The sequence below is a fragment of the Rhinopithecus bieti genome, unplaced genomic scaffold, assembly GCF_001698545.2.
Source record: "Rhinopithecus bieti isolate Rb0 unplaced genomic scaffold, ASM169854v2 scaffold_6380, whole genome shotgun sequence".
Taxonomy (NCBI): Eukaryota; Metazoa; Chordata; class Mammalia; order Primates; family Cercopithecidae; genus Rhinopithecus; species Rhinopithecus bieti.
In genome coordinates this window covers 10,306,917-10,325,157 of record NW_016806642.1, presented here as the reverse complement: position 1 = coordinate 10,325,157, position 18,241 = coordinate 10,306,917, and the positions used below count along the sequence as shown (strand labels likewise).

Sequence of the window (18,241 nt, the reverse complement as noted above, 5' to 3'; positions counted from 1 at the left end):
AACCACTTCTTTTCTTTATGCATGTTTCATTAAGGCACATTGTATATATCTATGTGTTTCTCTGTGCATATTAATATTGTCAAAAGACAAAATTACAACAAATCTAGAGATCCTAATTGACTTTTGTTTGTTTCCAGAATTAGGCAACACCTCATTCTACAAAGCAGTTTCAGTGTTCCCATAAGCCAAGCAGAAGATGGTTTTATAAACAGAAAGGGGCCAAGGAAAGCAGAAACAGAAAACAAAAAGCAGATTGGTTGTTTCAAAGTTACTTTCCTTATAAAGGTCAAAGCAGAGGGAACTTCATTATCATGCCAGCTAAAACTAGCTTGTTTGAGGATTTGGCTATTCTTTCTCACTCTGTTGATTTATCAGAAAGTCAGATAAACAATTTTGTCTAGCTTGGTGATGTGGAACTTTAACATGAATGACTCCATTTTGGTTTGGTCTTTTGGACCTGGTACAGGAGCTCAGTCCAAACCAATGGCCTCCTATAAATTTTATTTAAAATTATCCATTTCTCCCTTTATGCTTTTGTTTTTGATATACTGTACTCCTGACAAATGGCCTTTCTCCATCATCTGCTAAGACTCAGCTAAAATGCTACCATCTCATGAAGCTCCCTCTTACTTCCCCAAGCAACAGAACTTACGTCATTGACTGAACGCCATTGTACTGTATCTGTACTTTTCTCTGGCACTTACTCACTTTGTACAAGTACACTCAGCTTCACTACTTTTCAGCTCTAACTCTGAGTAAGTCAGTTAAACCCTCAAGCCTCAGTTTATTCATCTGCATGATGGGAACCATAATACCAACATCTAGAGTAGTTATGAGAATTAAGACAATAAATGTGAATGTCCTAGAACACAACAGATTCTCAATACATATTAGTTCCCTCTCTCTCATCCCCTGTGTCAGGGTTTGTGTATTTGCTCATTTCTGCATCCCCCATCACCCTCTAGAATACACCTGGCATTTTTCTGCATGCTTAATTCAAGATGGATACATGAATGGATGGAAGGTAAATTACATGGCCTATGAGAAAAATTGCTAATACATTGGGCTAATACTTTTATCCAAACAATATCAGAGTTGAGTCTTCATCGGTGAAAATCCTAATCTAATTAGTAAGTAAATGAAAGTACTTTATGGCCTCTACTTACAGTCCCCAACCCCCAACACCACCACACACATGTATTTTGTTTTTTCATTCACTGCTGCCCAGATACTCAGCTGCCTCTTGGATGCTTTATTCAAGTCTGCCTTTCTCTCTGGACTTAACTTATTCTCTATATTTCCTCTTCTTTCTCTCTCCATGTCTATCACAATTTACCTGTTTCCTGTGCTAATCACTTATAGCTCCAATTATCACAAAGAAAGGTCTTTATTTGGTGTTAGGAAGGGCTTAATGATGTGGTAGCCAGCCTCCAAAAGGACTCCTAATAAGTGTCACTTTCTGGAGTTTATGCCCTTCTATAGAGCCCTCCCATATTGAATAAGGATTACTTTATGGCTAATAAAATACTGAGAAAATGACAGTGTGTGATGTCAAGGCAATGTCATAAAATACATTGCTGCTTTCACCTTGGGCTCTTGGATTGCTCCCACTGGGGGAAGACAGCCACCATGTTGTAAGGACATTCAAGCAACCCTGTAGATAGATTAATACACAGAAAAATTAAGGCCTCCTGCCAGCAGCCAGTACCAACTTGCCAGTCATATGAGAGAACCACCATGGAAGTGGATCCTCTAGGCCCAGGCAACCCTTCAGATGACTATAGCTCAGTCCAACACCAAATTCAATCTTATTAGAGACTTCAAGCTTAAAACATCAGCCAAGCCACTCCCAGATTCCTGAGCTACAGAAACTGAGAAATAATAAATATGTATTTTTGTTTAAGGCCACTGTGTTTAGAGGGGATTTGTGGCATAGCAATAAATAACTCATATATTGGGTTACCCTGATGCTACTGGGTCCAAATAGTAAAATCCCTGGATTCCAGGAAGTATAGGTCCAGTGAGGGAGAGACTGGGAGCAGATGGAAGCCTCTCGTGTCCCTATGAGTTAAAAGTAGGAGATCCTTCAACCACTGGTAAAACTGCATGGCAGTATCCACAGAAGGTAAACATGTACAAATCCTAATGTTCAGAAATTCCACTTGCAGGTATGTACCCAGTGGAAATGGGTTCACCAAAGACACATGCAAGAATGTTTGTTAACAGTATTATTGATAATAGCCAAAACCCAGGAACAACCCAGATGTCCATCAACAGTAGAATGGATAAACACATTGTAGTGTATTCATGAAAACACTGTATAGCATTTAAAAGAAGCAAGCAAGCTATAACTACAAAAAATAATACGGATAAATGTCTCAAATAGTGCATAGAGTGAAAAAGCAAGCCAGTTATAAAGAATATCTATTTGTGATTCTACTTGTACAAAATACAAAACGGCAAAATTAGTCTATAATGTAAAATACCAATTGTATTTAGGGGACATAGTGAAAGGGGTTTCCAGGCACTAGGAATCTTCTTTTATTTTTTTGTCTTTTAACTGCTAATAGCCTGGACAGATTCTCATTTGAAAAAACTCAGTGAGCTCTACACTTAGGATTTGTGTACTTTTCTGTATGGATATTATACTTCAATAAACAATTTAGTTTAAAAATCTTACCAAGTTTTAAAAGAAATAGGTATACCTGAGAGCAGCAAATGTTTCAAAAGGATCTTGCTTTATACTGAGGAAGGAAGTAGGGGATGAAAATTCTTAGTTTACTATTAACTTGCTTGGGCCTCACTTGCCTAATAATAATAATAATAATAAAATAAGTTAATATGTATTGTGTACCAACTATACTCAAAGCATTATGTCCAGCAAATAAGTACGGTATTTTATCTAAGATCAAAACAATTTTTCAAACCAGATAATATCATACTCATTTTACAAATGTGGAAGCTGAAGTCAAGAGAAATTGAATAACTTTCCCAGAGTTACAACATGTACCAATGTCATAGGCTACACTTGAACCCCTATCTCTGGTTCCTAAGACTTCATTGTTTTCAACAATTTCATTATTATGCTAAAAAGAGGGAGGGTAAAGAATGTTTTACATTCCATAAGTACATGATTAAGAGCTATGCATATTAAACCTATATGTTCATGTGTGTATATGTATATATTATGTATGTATGTACATACCTGCTTATAGGTATGTGGGTGTATGTGAGTGTTCACATAGTAAATCATGTAAACTAGGCTCTGCCGGCCCAGTGCCAAGATCTACAGGGAAACAAAAAAATATAAAGATTTGCTGGAATGGCTCGGAATATTTGACTTTTGGCGTTGTGTAATTCAAACATCTGAATAAACTCTCTCTCTGCTTTTCACCCAGATATTTACTCAGTACAGATAAGTAGCTCCGGCTCAGTGATCCAGCGGGTGAACTGATCAGCATTCCTTCCTGTAATGCTTTCCTTGCTTCTGCTATTTCTGCTCCTCAACTTAGAATAATAAAACTACCAAATGGAAGCTGGGCACATGGTCCCCCAACTGGAGACTCCATTTTTCATCTTTCCTTGCAGTGTGGGGATGTGATGTAGGATAAACGATGCCTGAAACCTCCAGGTCACCCTCTTTCAAGACAAAGTCCCTTATGCTGAACTTGCACTTTTTCTCCCTGCAGGCTGGAAATGGAATAAGACCGTAACCCAGCCTCAACCAGAGATGAAGCCAACACTGTAGGAATGGTGCAGAAACAAGTTGAAAGTCACCTGGGGTGCCTTGTGGAGCAGAGCCACCCCACTCACCTGACTACATTCCTCTGGACTATTAGGTAAGCAAGAAATAAAGTTCTGTTTCACATAAGTCCAGTGTAGGGATCCCTGGTACACTTACCCCATACCCTACCTAATGCTTGTGGCTTTACAGGGCGGGCGTTAATTCACACCAACACATGAACAAGCACTTTGGGCAAGAACTCAGTCCTCAACAGCTGATTGAGTTCCCAAGTGAGAGACTGCTCTGCAGGAAGCGGCCTCAGAAGGACTGATAACGTCCCCGTCATAACTTACAATGGTCTCATACCCCCCTTCTTCTTTAGAGTAAAAATTAAGTATATATTCATTTTGTCTAAGCAACTAGGTCTTGAACAAGTTTCTTGCTTATGTGAGTAAGGGACATGAAACAAAGCTTGCATCACTCCTGGTCTCCCCAAACAAGGAACTCCGTGGCAGCGTGAGGCTACATGAAGGGAATCCTGAGAGTGATGCCCTTCCCCTCTTGTTGCAAAGCAACGAAGTTCACTGTCAGACAGTCTCAACAATACCAATGTAAAATAATACAGGAATTTAAGTGACCTTACTTTAAATCGGCCTAGCTCTCTCTCCCTTGCCAACTTTGGATTTAAGTTGGAATAACCAGGCAGCCTTATGCCTGTAGCCCACATTTTGCCCATTGAAGTCATATTTTTACATAATTTCCTAGCCTACAGCACACTTACATTCTCATTGTTGCCTTAGGACAAACCTATGAGGTAAGTATTTTTCTTGTTCCCATTTTTTTACAGACGGAGAAACTAAGTCTTAGAAAGGTCAAGCAACTTGCCCCTGGTAACACAGTAAATATGTGGGATCATTCACATCAAATACTCAATATCTTGCCTGGCCCTTCTGAAGTGTTTGATAGCATGTTAGTTACTGTTATGAGTAGTAGGAAGGGATGTAAATTGAAGTCCCCTGGCCTTAAATCCACTATTCCACTTGGCCTCTGTCCTGACTGTTGCTTTCGCTCTCATACCTGAGTCTGCCTTGGTAACCCACCCAGTAATTATGATGGCCTCCCTTACATGGTACTCTTCCTGTGCCAGGAACTGTTCTACTTGCTTTCCAATTATTAACTTACATCCATGCCCTCCAGCCAAAGACCACCGGGAACACAACTGTAGTTGAACAAAATTGAGCTTATTGATGTGTTGCAATGTGGGAGAAATCACGTCGGGATTCATGGGCTGCCTCAGTAGAGGGTATTAGAAAGGACTTACATGATGTGAGCTTGAGTAAGTTGATAATGGAGAGTTGACGGAAGTGGGGGTTTGCTCTGTATTGGGTGCTGCCAGGAAATGGAGATGATCCTATGATTGAGTATTTTAATTAATCTTATCTAGAGGGAGAGAAGACTAGAAGGAGGCCTAAGAGGTCCTTAGTAAAGAAGCAGCAATCACTCATATTAGTTGGGAGAGGCAGATTGTTTGGTATTTTCGTGGTTTGCACAGTGACCCCATTTTTTGTCTATGCTTGGCAAAAAATTATAAAATAGTCTTATTAAAAATGTTGTCTCACTTGTGAGATTATTCATGTTCCGTGGGAGAACACCTCAACCTAGCCGTGAGTGCCAGGCCAGCACCTAACACGGAGGCCTAGCTTCCAGTGCTGGGCCTGTTCATAGTCCTATGAGAAGTCAGGGACTGCTTTTCTCTTTCTCGTTTATTTAATCTCTATAACACATTTATGGGTTCAATTCTATTAATATCTCCATTAGATAGATGAGTAACATGAGACATAGAGGACTTAAGTAACTTTCCAAGGTCACATAGCTAAAAAACTGAGAAGCTCAGGTTGGAACCCGGGTGATGTGACCTCAGAAATGTTCTCTCTTAACTGCTATGATACCCCACCTCTCCAGTTACCCCAAGAGGGGCCCTGCTTGATTCTTCCTTGGCCTCATTCTATCTGTAAGCCTTTATCATCTGTGGTGGGGCACACCTGCCTATTGTGGCCCATAATGCTGTTGAACCTCTGGCTTGCTTGGGTACACACATAGCTGGATTCCAAGATCCACAGTGGGCCAGGCTTATCGTCTGGAAAATAGCTGAAATTCCTGACACTGACAGCCTGCCTGTAGCTTTCATTCCTTCCCATCCCAAACTCTCTGCAAACCTGCTCCACCCGCTGTGTTGGATACCCCCACCACCACCCCTCATTACTCCCCAGTGACCTCCCCACCCTGGTGAATGAGACTTCTTTCTGGAGGGGTTGAACTTTGGGCCTGCCCGGCCCCAGCTGCTTGTTATGACATCCTAAAAGAATCTGACTAAGGCCCCCGGGGTGTATACTAGACACTGCCTGCAAACTTGGAGGCAGTGTGGCCTAGAGGATGAGCTAGCTGAGTTCCCACTCAATAGATAGTTACTCAGCAAGTTACTTAACCTCTCTGAGGTTCACCAGCTGCAAAACAAAGGGCAATGGTGTTCATCTTATAGTGTTGGTGGAAGGGTCAGATGAGACAATGTATATTTATGTGTAAAGACATATTTGGGGAAGGTCTCCTACACACCAATGCTGTATATGCAGTATTTTTTTTTTTTTTTTGAGGGGGTGGGAAATGACAAAGGGATTAAGTTTCACATCTGTGTTGATATGGAACAGAGAATGAGCAAGGGAGGGCAAAACAGATATAAACTGTGCTATGCAGAAGTCCTCTGTAAATATTAATCTTTTCCTCTTCCTATAAGATAGAAGTAGTATCCGATTAGGGGCTACATCCTAGTGATGATGAGTGTAGACACTGGAGTCAGACTTCTATGTTCAAATCCTTATCCCATCCAGTGCTAGTTGTGTGACCTCAGGTAAGTTACTTAATCTCTCTGGGCTTTTTTCTCTTCGCATACGAAGCAGGAATAACATCGTGCTTTGCACAAATGTTGTGAGCATGCAGAGAGCTGACTTCTGTGGAATGGTTGAACCATGACAGGCTCTCAGTCAATGTGGGTTTCCTTCTTTACCCCCCTACCCTGCTAGGGTGTTCACATTTTAAAAGAGGCTGAAGGGAAAAGGGCAGCCTAACTCCTAGGCGTGAAGTGTTAACACAGCAATTTCACGCTGCAGGGGACTCAAGGAAGGCAGCTACTGCCTGACCATATCACAGTGTAATCACTTATTGTGAGCAGTACAGTGTGGGGCCAAGCCCTGCCAACATGGGATCACTGGGGAGTTTCAGTCTCTGAAAGACCTAGGAATGCGAGATATTGAATGTCATGGAAAGGGTTTTGGAGTTAACATCAGAATATCTGCATTCTTGATATGGTGCCACCATTTTGTAGCATTGAGCAAGTCACTCAACCTCCGTCGTTTTCTTCTCTCCCTCCTCAATAGCAGAAAGAAGTTTCTCTAACTCAGAAGTAAGGCACTTTACTTTTATTTAGTCCTTACAATAGCCCTCTCCAGTATGTAATATCATTAACCCTATTTTACAGATGAGAAAACCCAGGCTTGCAGAGCTTGAGGGACTTGTCCAAAGACACACAGCTAATGAGCAGCTGGGCTTTGAACCTAGGCCATCAGACTCTAGTGCCTGTGACTTTACCATGAGTCCAAGCAGCATATTAAGGTTTCCATGTCCTAATCCAAGCCTTGGAGAATACTTGCCCCCTGTTTTCTCCCAGGTAGTTCTAAAATGAGATAGGCCAATGGATATGACCATGATGCACTTTGTTAACTGTGAAATGTATTGCCGAGACGTGATGCTGTCCTGCTCACTGTGGCTATGAAGGGCAGCATTAGCACAGAAGCCCACAGCATGGATATTTTAGAAGGGCAGATTTCAGCTGTAAGCGAAGATGATCTTGCCATAGTAAGACCATCTTGAGTGAGCTGGGCTGTCCTCACCTCCCCCAGCAAAGGAAAGCAGCAGGGGGATTCACTGATCATGTATACAGGACCTGAAGTTCTTAGACCCTGAAGCTCCTAGCACAGGGCTGGAATCAGGCTAGGCGCCCTGTTCAGTGAGGTCCCCTCCTCTTCCTCTCGTTGGATGCTCTCCAGCCACTTCACATTTCCACTTCACATTCAGTAAATTCTGATGTTTCTTTGAGGTTACCAAGGCCTGACTTGACCTGAATGTAGTTTAGCCAACTTTATCACAGCTCAGCGGCTGGGGTAGCTATGTAGAGAGAACATTTTTCCTGAACTCTGGCTCAGACTCCTTCAACATCTGTTGAAAACAAGGGAGTTTACCACACAGCCCTCTCACAACCAAGTACTCAAGTAATGCTTGGCTCCCCAGAGTGACTTTTCTGAAGAAAAATACCAGTTTTCAATTTTTCTTCACCTCTGTCCATCTTCCTGGGAGAAGGAACCCTGAGGCCAACCATGGAGAAAGAGTCTTTGGTGTCTCCCCTGCTGTTTGTTGTTCTGATAACCTGGGCCAAAGCATGCAGAATGGGCTACTCAATGCACCCCAGTGTGACCTCCACCCTGTAGGAGTGGGGGATGGAGGAGGGACTGGGGTACGGATGATTAACAAGAGAGCAGAGGCTCTTCGTGACCTTCTCTGTCACAGCCTTGCTCTGAGAGGGTAGGAGAGCCCTGTTTTCTCAGGAAATGGTATATGGGTCATGATGGGGGAAGGGGGATGCCATGATTGCCACCAGGACTTTCCCAACCTTTTAAGATCTGTAGCCCTACAACCCAAAGTGTGGTCCACAGACCAGCAGCAGCACCATCACCTATGTGCTTGAGATCATTTGGAATGCAGAATCCCAGGCCCACAGCAAGTAATGGAATCACAATCTGCACCTGGTCAAGACCCTCAGCAATGCTTGGGCACACTCAAGTTTAAGAAGCACTGATCTAGACAAGATTGACTCAAAGCTCCCAACTGTGTTCCATGGAAGTTCAAAGCCCTAAAGTGGGTTCCATGGAAGTCCAGATCCCTCCCCCAAATGTCTGTGAACTTCTGGGGGGCTTGCAGTCTTGTATTTACCTCTGGAAACAACTGCCTCCCTGCATCTCCCTGCATGGGACAGTGTATAGCTTGTGTTGTCCTCCCCTGTTCACTTGCTCTGGCTATTCCATGTCAACCTGGATGGGAAACTAACCTTTTCTTCAGTTACCACCAAAAACTAACTCATACAGCACATTTATGTATAGGAGATTTTCCTAAAATGTGCTAAGAAGGAAGAGTGAAACAAAATATGCACTTTAACCACTTTATATTGAACACTAAATACCTCTGTTCTTTGACCACAAAACAATAGACAAATTTCATTGGCCCCTTCACCCCAGATAATCCCTACCCTACCCCACCTCCCTGGATCATCTCTGTCCACCTTTCCTTTTTGGCCCCTCTCCATTCTTCTTTCTCTGACTCCTTCAGGAGCAAAACTCCCCACATTTCCTCATACAGGGCAGTAATGAAATCTTTTCTATTGTCTTTACGACATGCTCTCAGGGTCCCCCTTCTGTCCTCCTTGCCTCAAAAAGACAATGCCTCACACCCATGCTCTTAGAGGCATGATTCACAGGGGTCAAGAGGTGGAAGCAGTTGTCCATTGACAATGAATGAACAAACAAAATGAGGTCTGTATACAGAATGGAGTATTATTCAGCTCTAAAAAGGAAGGAAATTCCGATACATCCTACAGCATGAATGAACCTTGAGGACACTATGCTAAGCAAAATAAGCCAGACACAAAAGGACAAATATTATAGGATTCTACTTATATGAGGTACCTGGAGTGGTCAAATCCATAGAGACAGAAAGTAGAATGGTGGTTTCCCAGGGACGTGGGGTGAAGAGAATGGGGAGTTAGTGTTTAATTGGTACTGATTTTCAATTTTGCAAGGTGAGGAAGTTCTGGAGATTGGTTGCACAAAAATGTGAATATATTAAACACTACTGAACTGTATACTTAGAAGTGGGAAAGATGGTAAATTTTATATTATGTGGGTTTTGTTTACCACAATTTCAAATGAAAATTTTTAAAAAACTTTGGGCAAGGAGTTTATCCTTTTGAGTCCTAGTTTTCCTCACTTCTACCTTGGAGATAAATGTTTCTATTCTCTAACTATACCTCACAAGGCTGTTTTCAAGCTCACATGAAGTGATATTGAAAGAAAAGAAAAAAAAAAGATTTCTTTCTCAAGAACAATTCCAGTGCTGGAGGTGAAGATAGCTCACTTTTCTTTATGCTTATGTGGCTTCCATTTCCCCTGCCCATCCTTCCCAGGCTCTCCCCACACTTCTCTTCCTCTGCCACCACTTTAATGTTGCTGAGTCAATGTTTATTCCCTCCCTCTTTTATGCCGCTATTCTCTTTGGGATTTCAGTGAATCTCAAAGCTTCAAGTACCATCTATGGCCAGATGAACAACCATCAATAACTCTTGCCCAGATCTCTTTCCTAAAATTCAAACTAATACATCCTACTGAATTTATCCCCTATGCCCCTCAACTCAGCATGCTCAACATTGAACTCAGATGTGTTATTTTCCAAAGGTTCATTTCTCTCTTGTGTTGTTGTCAGAGGCAGCAACAGGGTGTTCATGGCTCTACTCCATGTATCTTCTTCATTCCAAGACCCAGGTTGAAGGAACAGCCCATATTTAGGACATGCTATTATTGTGGAAAAGAAAAAAAAAGACATGGCTGAACCTTGCAAATGGTTCTTAATGTTTCTGCTTGTACTTGGCCTAAATCATTCCCATTTAGGTACCATTGGCTAAAACAAGTCATATATCCAAGTCTGGTGTCAGTAATATGGAGAAGTACATTCCTGCTCCAGAGAAACACTGAAAGTCACAGGGCCAAGGTTAGAATGCAAACTTCTCTTACCAGGAGGAGGAGTAAAGAATAATATCCAATAACTGCAGACACACTGCCTGTGTGTGAAGCTAGCTCCATCTGCAGAAGGACCACAGTTAGAAGAGGACCCAGATCTCCTCCAGCAGGAACTTGAGGAGGTGCTGACCTCCTGAAAGGAAGAAACTGAAGGCTCGTGGGAAAAGTGCTGATCTCATGGGAAAAGAATATTTGAAAGAGAATCCTGCCTCAGCCACTCCAACATTTGAAACAGCTTAGGAAAATCACTTCATGTTCTGGGCCTCCTCTGGAGTGTCTTTCACTTGCCTATGGCCTTCCTACAAGAATCTACAGGAGTGAGTTCCCAGCAGCAATGTTAGTACATTGTGACCCCACTTCTTGACAATGTTTGACTGGATTAGGTGAAGGCTCTTGACCCAAGCTGGTCCAACCAGAGGTCCATCTGTGGCAATGAAGAATCCAAAAAGAGAAGTACAAATTCAATCTACCCTGTGGTTGGCATAATAACGTATGAACTTGGGAGCCTGCCGTTCCTCCAACTGTTTGCACTGATTAGCTGAGAAAGCCAGTCTGCAGAGAAAAACTAACTAAAACTAAGTAGAGAAAAGGGGAAAGAAGGGGAGAGGCCACATTCCCTGAGTTTGCTATGGCTTTCTTCATCGCACTTGTTGTCATTTCAGGGCTCTTCCCTGTAACCCATTCATGAACTTCAGTTTAATAAGTCATACTTGCATCTCAGGATGAATTTCTCTATTTAATTTATACTAGTGTAAGTTGGTTTCTGTTGCTTGCAACCAAAGGAACTTGGAGCAATTCACATTCACCGTTCTGAGCATTAGCTTGTTCACCTGAAAAATTACGATAGTGATGCTGAGTCATAGGATTGTTGAAAGGATCAAATGGATGTGGGAAATGCTGTAAAATGGAGTATGATTATAGGAGACAGATACCATGGATGGAACAAAATGACTGACAGAGAAATTTTGCTCTGAACTTTTTAAATGCTGATTAGAAAAATAATGATAGAAACTAACCAGTAATTTATCAGAATATACCAGACACTGTTTTAAGTATTTCATTCATGTTAACTTATTTAATATTCACATGAACTTCATTTTCCATAGGTTTTGTTCTTACCTTCCATTATGCAGTTGAGGAAACTAAAATGTAAATGTTTAATAATAAGATGTAAAAAAAAATTAACTGGGCATAGTGGCATCTGCCTGTATACTCAGTTACTCAGGAGGCTGAGGCAGGAGAATCGCTTGAACCTGGGAAGTGGAGGTTGCAGTGAGCCGAGATTGTGCTGCTACACTCCAGCCTGGGCAACATAGTGAGACTCCATCTCAAAAAAATAAAAATAATAAGATGTAAGAGGGACCTAAAAGCCAAGGTCACATAATACTAAGTGGCAAAGTAATATTCTTGGCATTTATATCTATTTTCTCATCAGTAAAATTGCACAAATAATAGATTTTCCTGGATGGTGCTTTGAGAATTAACTAAGATGTCTTAATGATATATATGGCCCATAATAAGAGATAATTAAATAATCACTTTCATAAGAATACTCATCATAAATCTGTTTCCTTGTTGCATTGCAAAAGAAGAAAATAAGACATGAAATTATGAAGAGATAAATTTCAAATAAATAAAAGGCAATTATGTTTATATAGCAGGAGATGGACTCTTAAAGCCAATTAACCCAAGTGAGGAATAGGCTTGAAAATCTGTAGTACTTACCATGAAACATGGCCTAAGGCAACCTCAGACTAACAGCTCTCTGGCTTACTCTTTCTAGGGCAATCAATACACCAAACTCTGCAGCACCTGTTGTCAATACAATCTATTTTTTCTTTTATTCTCAGCCTTGAAAATGGTATGTCTCCACTGAATATAAAGTAGAGGGAGACAAAGACACTGAGAATTACTATATACTACTATATCTTGGAGGTTCTATGGGCATGATGTCATGTTACAAATGAAAAATGGAAGCTCTAAAAGGTAAAGGAACATGGCTTCAGTCTAATAACCAATCAATGGAAGAGTTGGATTTCAAATAGAAGTCTTCACAACCCCAAAGTCTCAGCTTTCCTACCCCCATACCTTGCGATTCCTTGTTATGCACCTTAGCTGCTTACCAAGTTATCTAATGTCAATAATTTGAAACAACCATAAACATTTATTATCTCACAGTTGCTGTGAATCAGAAATTCAAGAGCAGCTTAGCCAGGTGGTTCTGGCTCAGGGTTTGTCATGAGATGACAGCTGAGATATCAGTCAGGTCTACAGTCATGAGAAGGCTTGACTGGGGCTAGAGGATCTGCTTCCAATTGATATGGCTGGCAATTTGGTGCTGGTTGTAGGAAGGAGGCCTTGGTTCCTCTCCATGTAGGCTTCTCCATAGATTGCTTGTTTTCTCACAGCATGGAGGCTGACTTCCCCCAGAGCAAGCAACTGAAGAGAAAGAGTGCCAGGTGGAAGCTATCCTTTTTATGACCTAACCTCAGAAGTCACATAGCATCACTTTCACCACATTTTATTAATTAGAAATAAATCTCTAAGTCTGACCCACATTCATGGGAGGGAAGCTAGGTTTTGCCTTTTAAAAGGAGGAGAATTATGGACTTGATTTAAGACCACCACACTTAGCAACATGAGAATGAACTGGCAACTCTGGTATGAGTTACCTATCTTCTGCTTTAAAGGAGTCAGAGGCTTCCAATATGTGTCAGGTTAAAGATCAAAATCCTCAGCATGGCCGACAAGGTCATGCATGCTCTGCCCCTTGCATGCTCCCAGCCATAAACCAGGTCTTTCCTCACTTTCTATCACACACTTGGACTGCTTTTATTTATCCTAAAAACCCTGCCTGAAGGCCTCTGCAGAGATGTTTGCTTTGCCCTCTGTGTCCTCTCTTGACTTCCTTTTGCCTTGTTAATGTTCACACATCCTTTACATCCTGTCAGAAGCTTTCATAAATCTTTGGATTGTTCTAATAACATTTTTTCACATACAGTTAGGTGTAGGTGTGATCATTTGACCCATCTGTTTTTTTCTACCAGTTTTTAGTCTGTAGTAAGATTGCATCTATTTTTTACTCACTGTTATATCCCCAGCATTTTGAATAGTGCTGAGCACATAATGTGTTTGTGTGTTCAATCAACTAAAAATGTGTTGAATGAATGAATGCCTAGATAGCGTTCTTCTCATAGTTGGAGGTGTGCAAACACAAATGGTCCCATCTCTTTACAAGTGTGTTTCAGGGAAGATTTTAGCATCCAATCGGGGTTGACTGGATGACTTTTAAGGTTCCTTTACTTCAGTAGAGTATTTGAAATTCTGTTAGTCTGTGATCCTCTCATTTCCACTCACTGGCCAGCAAACTCCACCTCCTTGGCTGACTCACCTGTGGCCCAGCTCTTCCCGCTCCAAAGACACACCCTGTCATGGGGTAGCGTATCTTAGGCTTAGCTAAGATAGGGTCACATCAAGCACAAGGAAAGGCTGTTTTGGAAGCCTCTGGGAACAGCTGCCTGGTGCTCTGAGGGGGCTCAAGTGATTGGGTCCTCTGTGACTCCTTTGAGAAGCTTTATAAGGTTAAGGTTTGTTCTAAAAATAAGCCCACAAGGCTTTTTTAAAAGCTTCTAAAACCATATGTCCATAACAGCCATATTTTGAAGGGCCAGTGAGCCTTTAAAACCTTCAAAACCCACTACTTGGCCTGCCTCCCATAGTAGAGAAAGTTCAATATGTGGTATATTTAAAAACAGACCTGCTTTTAAGTCTTCCAGAATCTGCACCTGAAACATTCTGCTCCTACCAAAGTGGTTCAAGATGGAAATCAGCATGTATGAGGCTTGTTACCCCAGAGGCCACATTCATCCCACAATAAACAATGACCCCAAATAGCCACAGAACTGCAATTAGTTGCCTACAGAGAGATTAGTTCAAGTCATTCTTTCCTGTTGTCTCTCTTCTCCCATAGATCTCTTCATGCTATAGCATGTTGTGGACAATTCCATTAAGTGCATATGCACACATACACACACACACACACACGCACATACACGAACCATGGTGTGTCCAAGAAAAATGTCCACCCAGATGGAGTGCTTATCTGATGGTCAGTAGCAAATAGGATGGAGCATTCATGTGTTAAATTACTTTCTCCCTTTCTTTCTTCTTTCCCTTCCTCCCTCTCTTCCTTCTTTCCTTCCTTCATTTCTTCCTTCCTTTTTCTCTCTCTTTCTTTTATTTACTTCTTTCTTTCCCTTTCATTTTTTGACTAATATAAGAGCCAATCATGTGCCACATATTGAAAATCTATGTTTGGATGGGAAGGCAGGGATTAGAGGTTAGTGGGGAGCAGTAGAAAGGATATCTTGATTAATCAGAAATGCATCCTCCCCAGAGACATGCTATGATTTGTAGAGGGTTGGAGAGGGGTGGGGATGTAGTACACCATATTCCAGGCTCCTTGAATACTTCAAATCTCAATAAGGAAGTTTTTACATAGATAAGAAAACTGAGACCCAGAAAAGTTAACAGTATTGTGGATGATCCCCCAGGTCTATTCGCCTCTATGTATACATGTCTTGCTGCTTCCCTAGCAGAAGAAATCTAGCCATTTATAAACAGCTTACCTACAGTGGGGACAGGGCTCAGTGTTAAGAGAGGTATCAGTGTGACATGATATGGGTGTGCAGAGAAAAGCAAAATCCCTTCCAGCTAAGAGGACCAGGGAAGGTCCTAATATAGCCCACTGGGGCCATGGTAAGGTGGATTCTCTCTTCCCTAAACCAGAGAGTTCACCTCAGTCTTCTTTCTGTACAAGCGAAATATCTCCAGTTTCTTAACAAACATCAAAAGTCAGCCTGGGCACAGTGACCCATGCCTGTAATCCCAGCACTTTGGGAGGCCAAGGCGGGAGGATCACTTAAGGTCAGGAGTTGGAAACCAGCCTGGCCAAGATGGCAAAACTCTGTCTCTATTAATAATACAAAAAATAGCTGAATGTGGTGGCAGGTGCCTGTAAGCCCAGCTACTCGAGAGGTTGAGGCAGGAGAACCTCTTGAATCCTGAAGGCAGAGGTTGCAGTGAGCTGGGATCATGCCACTTCATTCCAACCTGGATGACAGAGCAAGACTCCATCAAAAAAAAAAAAAAAAAAAAAAAGCCACCCAAGAAAGATGATTGCCTACTTACTTCCACTCAGTTAAAGCATCATGAGAGGGAAGGTACAAATACTTCTTCTATGACATTTTGACAGATGCTCACCCAGCTTGTGCTTACATCCCCAGTGACAGGGACCCTACTACCTCATAAGGTAAGACAGTTCTGGGAAATTTAGACTATTACTGACTTATTCTCTCTGTCAAGCCACAATCTGTCTCCCTGTGTTTCCACCCACTGGTTATATATTCTGCAGTTGGAACATCAAACTGGTTGACTCCTATGATCATAATAGCCCTACAATACATGAAGACACTTTTCACTTGCTCCCTGGATGCTTCTCTTCACCAAACTAGACATCCCTAATTCATCCTGGTATCAAGAGGTAGTATGATGAGGTAGAAAGTACATTGATTCCAGAAATGGACTTAATATTAGAGGTATGAATCTTGGTTTCGCTACTTAAGAATTATAGATCTTTGGGCAATTTATTTCACCTCATGAAGCTTTAATTTCCTTATCTGCGAAACAGAGATAATAATATCTATCATAGAGGGCTACTGCAGATATAAATTGAAATAAGCTATGTGAAACTATTATCAGAATGCCTGGAGTAAAGGAAGCATATAGAAGATGTTACCTAGTGTCAGAGGGAAATCCTGAGAATTGAAGTATTTCTTCCCTGTTTGGGTGCAGAAAACAATGAGCGGATAACTCATTTTAAAGAATCATGGCACTGAACAGGTTCTTGGGAACCTACGGCAGTTGTGTATGGACTGAAAGTCTCAGGTGCATTCTGAATTAGCCCCAAGAGCAGAGATTCTCAAACTTTAGCATCCACCATAATCTCTTGGAGGACTTGTTAAACCAGAGTGCTGGGCCCACCCTCAGAGTTTCTGATTCAGTGAGTCTGGGGTGGGACCTGAGAATCTGCATTTCTCACAGTTCCCCAGATAAAGCTGATGCTGCTGGTCCAGAGACCACACTTTGAGAGCCACTGTCCTCGAGCTTAAGAGGAGATATGTAACAAGTTCACAATAATTTTCCTGAGCACTGTGCATGGGCATTTTGTATCCTATCTCAACCAGTCCCCTAAACAGCCCTTCAAAGGACCTATATAATCACTTCCTCTTTAGCAAAGAAGAAATTAACATTGGAGGTTCATTAACTTGCCCTTTTGACACAGTCAGTAGTGGAGCTGAGGTTGAAATCCAACACTGACTGCCTCAAAATCTGTGCTCCGAATGCCCACTTAGCAAAGGAGTAAATTGAGGCACAGAGAGGTTAGATCTTACCTAGGTCACATATGTAATAGGTAGTTGAATTAGTTTTTAATCCAGGTCTGTCTGACTTCAAAATCCAAGCCCTGAACACAAACTTCTGTATGATGAGGAGTATGATGAAAGCCATATTCATTCCAGCCTGGAGCCTTGGCGTGTACCCTGGTACATGATTTTCATTTTGTCCTTTCCTTTTTGCTTGACCTCTTTAGGTAATTGACTTCTTTCTTCAGGTACTTGATGGGGCAAACCTGGTCTTCCTGGGGTTCGAATGACCACAGAAGGAGAATAACTTAGAACAAGCAGTTCTTCATTCTTCCTCAGCTGGTGTTTTTCCTTCAGAGTCTGGAAAGAAATTTGGCCTCTGCACACTTTAAATTGGACCATCAATTACTTGTGCTTTGAATATGCAGAGCTCATTAGGGCTGTGTTGGCCGCAGGAGAGCACCTGGACAGAGAAAAGTAAACTTGCCTCAGCTATTTCAATCTGTGCCTCCCCTCCGGAGTGGAGCCCAGACTCAGGTTGCTAGGCAGTAATGCAACCAATTATTTCTGTCCTCAGTTACTAGGTCATAAATCCTGCCCTGGCACGGAGTCCCTGATTTCTTATGGAAGAAGGTTTAGTTTTAGGAATGACTCTACCTTCTCACTATGGGGTTATACAGCCATGCAGTGGTTAGGACTCTTGGACTTGAAGTCAGAGTGTTGCTGAGACCTCATTATGGCCCTGTCAATAACCAGCTGCATGTAACCATCACATTCTCATTCTATTCCTTAGCTATAAAATGGGGCCAAGTACCTTCCAAGTTTTGTTTAAGTGACACTTGTTTGAGAAAAGAGGTTAGTCATCTGTAAGAGACAACTGAAGATATTTGGGTTATGTGGAGTCTCTGGTTTTGTTTTCTAAAGGGAAAGTGCATATAGGATCCCATGCTCTTTTCTGCTCTGGGGCCTTTGCACTTACCTTACCCAGAATGTTCTTCCTTCAGCCCTTTGCTTACCTGAATTATTCACACTCTTCTCTTAATCCTTCAAATATCACCTTTTCAAAGATGCCTTCCCCAGTATCCTATCCAAAGCTTCCTTTCCTCTCTGTGTCCCAGTTAACTCTCTAAAACACCACCTTCTTTCTATCCTTTTCAACATAAAACACAATCTGTGCTTACTTTGTTTATTTCTTTGAT

The 18,241-nt window shown here is 41.7% G+C and overlaps 1 long non-coding RNA gene across 1 annotated transcript in view; it reads right to left on the bottom strand.

Annotated features, from left to right (window-relative positions):
• Positions 1-17,498, bottom strand: part of LOC108532967 (uncharacterized) — a 71,868-nt gene extending 54,370 nt beyond the window's left edge. The window contains exon 1 of the long non-coding RNA XR_001886606.1: positions 17,073-17,498. This is a non-coding gene — a long non-coding RNA (uncharacterized LOC108532967). The remainder of the gene's footprint in view (positions 1-17,072) is intronic.
• Positions 17,499-18,241: the final 743 nt, after the last annotated feature.